This window comes from Aptenodytes patagonicus, unplaced genomic scaffold (assembly GCF_965638725.1).
Source record: "Aptenodytes patagonicus unplaced genomic scaffold, bAptPat1.pri.cur scaffold_88, whole genome shotgun sequence".
NCBI lineage: Eukaryota > Metazoa > Chordata > Aves > Sphenisciformes > Spheniscidae > Aptenodytes > Aptenodytes patagonicus.
Window position 1 is genome coordinate 457,436 of NW_027472036.1, and position 5,971 is coordinate 463,406.

A 5,971-nucleotide genomic window follows, 5' to 3' on the forward strand; every position below is an offset into this window, starting at 1 on the left:
CAATGAGGAAACACCTTATCCTTACAGCACTAGGGTCTTATGGCCTCCTCGTCCCCACCCAGGAGCCTGGGAGGTGTTGTTCCATAGTCCTGCCCTTGGCATTGCACATCCCCACATCACACTGCCCCAGGAAGAGCCCTCAGCAACGTGCGGGACACGATCTCCCTTTGCCAGTGGTTGGGGGTCAGGGCTTGACCCTTTGGGTTAATGTAACATATCCAGGTTTACTCAGCATCAGAGCCACCTTTACATTGTATTTGCCTACCTATCATTACTCCCTCCAGTTTTCTGCTTTAACAAGCCCCTGGGGAGGCTTTGTTGGTAATGTCCCTCAGTGGGACCCAGTAACACTCCTTGAAACTTTGGAGTTTGCATCTGACTTTGACTTCTTGAGAGATTTCTTCAACTTCCTCTCAGTGTCTGAGATTCATGAACTCATGACTTGATGGACTAGCACCAAACCCACCAGAGGGTTATGGTGGGTAAAATGTCTCGGGCTCGTCCTCTGCTTCTGAGATGGGCCAGGCTCCTGGGATAGAGGGAGCTCATGGCAAGCGGGCTGCACTGCAGACAGACAGCTCTGCCCAGGAGCAGCTTCTCTGCAAAGTGCAACAGGGCTGAGGGCACTGCCTGCAGCTGACAAGAGGGGATGAGAGAGTGAGAGCTCAAAGGCAGTCGGGGGTGGCAGGACAGCTGAGCACTCAGTGGGGGAGAAATCTTCACAGCCCTTGAAATGGTAACTCTCTGGATGCAGTGCAATGCAGATGCGGTTCTTGGAGCAATCTTGTAAAGCTGTTATAGCCAACAGCCGATGGGATCTCTCTCGTGATGGGTAGGAGGATGTGCTCTAGAGCAGGCATTTCCTGCTGCATCATCAGAGGGACAGGGCATGATGGCTGCCTTCTCCTGGGGATGATGGCTGCAGGGGTGTGAAGGGGGTGTGCAGCCAGGGATTCCCAGGGCTGTCCTTCAGAGCAGGGTCCCTGTGCCCCAGGGGGCTTTGTGCCGGGGCAGGGACTCTGCCACCTGCCAAGGTCAGCACTCAGCCAAGGTCAGCACTCAGCCTGCCCACGGAGGTTCCCACGGCTGCGGGTGGAAGGAGCGACCGCCAGCAGGGTAAGGCAGGGCAGGGCAGGGCAGGGTCTGTCTGCTGTCAAGGGGGTTCTATGTGGGTGAGGGCTACTCACAGCTCCAGATCACCCCCAGGACTTTCCCAGGGCACTGTTCAAGAAGCACATCAAGGCAGGGGCTACTTGAAAGGTAAGGATCCTGTGCTTTCAGTCTTCTACTCTTGGTTGTCTGGGTGGGGAACAGGACATAGAAATTCATCTCTCAGTTCTGGAGGAGGCACTGAAATTCCAAATATGTTTCTCTTAGAGGTGAATAAACCTGCGATTATCAAAAATCAACACCCTGTGCCTTACAGGCAGCACCAGTATCCCCTTTCCAGCCTCCCCAGGGTTGCACTCATGTTACCATCAGAGCCTACTGACACGGAGATGACCCTGGGCAGTGTTCTGCTGCCAGGAGGTGTCTGCAGGGCCAAGATGAGTGCACAGTGAGTGGGATGAGCTCTGTGAGCATGGACAAGGAGGAGACTTGGGCAAAGAGAAATGGTTCCTGGCAAATACAGCTCCAGGCACCAGAGTCATGGCACGGAGTGGGAGGAAATTGCGAACAGGGACTGGGAGAGGCTATGTTCAGGCAGCTCTCTTTTGGTCCTTCACTGTGGATGTCTTCTGAGCGTTGTCTGCTGGGCAGCGTTGACTCTCCCTTTGGGAGATCCCATTTCAGGACACCTGACTATCCCCTTTGCCTGTCCTTCTGCGCTTGCAGGCTGCCCTCCAGAAAGGCACGGCTCTCCTGTAGGATCCTAGGGAGTGCCGAGCCTTCCCTTGGGGGTTGGCACTGACCTCTCAGAGTCCTTTGCTTCTCTCTTTGAGCAGCCGTGTCTTGCCTTCTCCATCACAAGTTCACCTCCGGGCTGGGAAAGAGAAGAGATCACAGATCTGCCCTTTGAAACAGGACTCCTCTGCTCTCATCAGAGTCCAGTTGCATTTGTTTTAAAAGCAATTTGCAGGTGCAGTCATCCTTGAGGAAGCACAAATGAAAGCACAGGGCAGCTGGGAACAGAATAATGGACACTGCAGTTCTCATGACCCTGCACTAAGCCACAGAGAGCTGACCCCTTTTGCCTGTCTGGTCTTATGACTTTCACACTTTCAGTTGTAAAAATGGGGATTTCTAACCCCTAAAAAGAGCGCTCACCAGATGTAATGATGGAAAACAAGAAACTCAGACAAAATTACCATAAAGACACACTAAGCTTCTCATCTTCAGCCCACTCTTCAGAGTCATGAGTGCAGATACTGAACTTTTCCACTAAAGGTGGATTACATCTGACATCACTTGTGAACACCGGAGGTGTCACCAACCAGCTCCCGTGTACTCACTGCAGCAGGGCAGAGCTGACTCCTCGGGACATCACAGGCAGAGCCCCTGCTCCTCACAGCACATTCAGCACAACAACCCAGAGAGAGGAAATGCATTTTAATTGGGGGTGGGTGGGTGTGTATTTTGATGAGAAATGGAGTACCTTTGCTGAGAGAAGTCTGTCCTAACTTTACCGTGTCTTTTCCATCTTTGGACAGACATCTGTGCCCAGAGGCAGCAAATGTCCAACGGCAGCTTCATGACTGAGTTCATCCTCTTCGAGTCTGCAGACACACGGGAGCTGCAACTCTTGCACTTCTGGCTCTTCCTGGGCATCTACCTGGCTGCCCTCCTGGGCAACAGCCTCATCATCACAACCATAGCCTGCAAGCACCACCTCCACACCCCCATGTACTTCTTCCTCCTCAACCTCTCCCTCCTCGACCTGGGCTCCATCTCCCAAAATCCATGGCCAATTCCCTGTGGGACAACAGGGCCATCTCCTACGTGGGATGTGCTGCACAGATTTTTTTTTTTTTTTTATTTTCTTGATCTCAGCGTTGTATTCTCTCCTCACTGTCATGGCCTATGACTGCTACGTGGCCATCTGCAAACCCCTGCACTACGAGACTCTCCTGGGCAGCAGAGCTTGTGTCCACATGGCAGCAGCTGCCTGGGGCAGTGGTTTCCTCAATGCTGTGCTGCTCACAGCTAATACATTTTCACTACCACTCTGCCAAGGCAATGCCCTGGACCAGTTCTTCTGTGAAGTTCCCCAAATCCTCAAGCTCTCCTGCTCAGATTCAGACTACCTCAGGGAAGCTGGGCTTCTCGCGATCAGTGCCTTTTGGTTGTTTTGTTTCCATTCTGCTGTCCTATGTGCAGAGCTTCAGGGCTGTGCTGAGGATTCCCTCTGAGCAGGGACGGCACAAAGCCTTTTCCACGTTCTTCCCCCACCTGGCCGTGGTCTCCCTGTATGTCAGCACTGGAATGTTTGCCTACCTGAAGCCCCCCTCCATCTCTTCCCCATCCCTGGATCTGGTCGTGGCAGTTCTGTACTTGGTGGTGCCTCCCACAGTGAACCCCCTCAACTACAGCATAAGGAACAAAGAGATCAAGGGTGGCCTGTGGAAACTATTTGAATACATGCTACTTCAGCATCAATAAAGTGCCTATCATCCTCACAGGACTCCATGGGTATCTCAGGAAAAGCCAGGACTAACTTTTGTTCATACGTGTCTTTAATTTTCCTTTGGTTTTGTTTGTTTGTTTGCTTGCTTGTTTTTTGGTTTGTTGGGGTTTTTTTAATATGTATAATTATGATAATATTATTCTTGGCTTCCTACCTTTTTTTCTCAAAGACCTCATATATATATGAAGCCAGGCTCCCTGCTTAATAGAGAATCAAGCAGAAAATCATTTGTCTCAGCTCCCACCTCTTATCTATCCTCTCTGGAGCTGTGGGGTGCAGCCCCAGAAGGCAGGAGGGGTTCAGGAACCAAGAGGCAAGATGCTGCATGGCAGAGCAGCCGCAGTGGCCCTCGGGGCTGCCGCTCACTGCCTCAGTGGCCACTCCTTCTCTGTCAGGGCTGCTGCTTCCTTGGAACCATGGCCATGGACAGCAGCAGGACGTGGTCTTTTCAGTGCTGGTCTCTCCTCAGTTCCACACTGTCCTCTTAGACCTTTGCAATTGTGTAAGCCCAAAGGTCTCGTGTAATTTGTGACAGTCCCATTGTCTCTACAGTGACATCCCTGTGGCTGTGGGGAAGAGCAGGCAATGTGAACCACTGTGTCAGAGCTGGCCTCCCTGCTAGCACCACCATCACCAAAGGGGCTCCTCAGGGCAGGGCGAGAAGGCTAGATGCCTCTTCCAAAGCTGGTGTCAGGAATACACCCAAATGAGTGACCATCCAAGTAGAGTCTCTCGGAGGAAACAGTGAACCTGTGGAGCCCACATGCTAACAAAGACTCTGCAATGCCAGGAGAGGCTGTGAGGAGCCAGCAGGCAAAGGGACACAAGACTAGAGAGTGATTCGGGATACTTTCATAGAAAACCCACAGGCTGGATCTAGGGCGGCCCTCATGATCCCCTTGTGCCATTAGAGACACCCCATGGTCTGTCCAAGCACCGTCCTGAGCTACTGAGCCATCAGGGAAGATGGAAAGAGGCTCATAAACAGTGATCCCCATCTACCTGCTTCCCACCCTGAGCAGCATGGCCAGTATGGGGTCACCCTGTGGCCCCAGGGCACCATATCCCCATCGCTCTGAGGAGCAGCACTGCCAGCTTGGGGCCCTGTGAGGAGAACAGGGAGGGAAACAGGAATAGGCGGCCTGGCCAGCATGGACACACCTGCCTGGGGGAAGACTCTCTGTGGAGCAGGGATGTCCCTGGAGAAGAGCAAGGAACTTTTTCTGTGCCTGCAGGGAGGGATCAAAGAGAAAAAGAAACCATGTTCTGCAGGCACCTGCTCTGGGCAGGCTGCTCTGTTGCTGGGCCAAGACTCCTGTTCCGGCCTGTGGAGAGGGGCTGGCACTGAGGGGGCAGATGCAGTCTGTGGTGAGGATCTCCTGGACATGAGACCAGGGGTCTTGCAGTTTCACTGACCTCCATTTACTCGTGCCATGGTGAGCCTCCATCCCTGGGGCTGATGGGGAGGCTGAGACCCCTCCCTGCTCCCCAGGAGCTGCTGTGCCCTTCAGAGGGGCTGGGGCTGTGGGGGGCTCTGCAGCACCCTGCAGCAGGTACTGCTGTGGGGCAAGCCCACACTGGGCTGTTCTGCTGGGCTGGGGAGTTGGCAGGGGACGTGGAAAGAGGTGGGGAGGCACTGGACTGGGCCGGAAAGCACCCGAGAGAGGACAACAGCAATGTTACCTGAGCTGTGTGACCATGCAGATGTTTTGCGAGACAGTCACTCGTGTGGTCTGGAGACCTGAGGAAACTGGAGGCTTCCACAGCTCTGGAGGCCCAGCTCTGGCTGGGTTGTTTGTACCTCCCCATGTGCCTTCCTGGTGCGTGTTGGGATCCCTGCCCCGGAACATGCCAGGAGCACCAGCACCACCGCTACGGGAGACACACCGTGACAGGTGCCCCGCCCACCAGCTTCTGGTGGAAGTCCCGCCTCCTCCCAGCAGCTGCAGGGGCCATTTGCCCCAGAAGTCACTCTCCTCTACCGGTCATGTGCTCTGCTGTGATTGGCTGGCAGGTTTACCCAGAAGTGCATCAGACCCGGAAGGCCCTTCCCCTACAAACACAGGGGCCACCATTTTGGTTTGGCTGCAATTTTATGACGCGGTGCTGCCATTCCATGGCAGTGAGCTGCCATTTTGTTAAACATCATACTGCTCTGTGATTGGCTAATGGCCATTTCTTGACACTGTCATAACCACGAGCTCTCAGGCAGCCCTGTGATTGGCTGGCAGGTCTGGCCGCCCGTCCTGGTGTCCCCAGGGGCACGTCACAAAGGGGCCTGTCATTACATAGAGGGCGGCTGCCACTTCTGACAGCCTCATTCCCCATGTGTTTTCATCCTGCATG

The 5,971-nt window shown here is 53.9% G+C and overlaps 1 pseudogene; it reads left to right on the forward strand.

Annotated features, from left to right (window-relative positions):
- Window positions 1-2,842: 2,842 nt before the first annotated feature.
- On the forward strand, window positions 2,843-3,600 carry LOC143173486 (olfactory receptor 14J1-like; annotated as a pseudogene).
- Window positions 3,601-5,971: the final 2,371 nt, after the last annotated feature.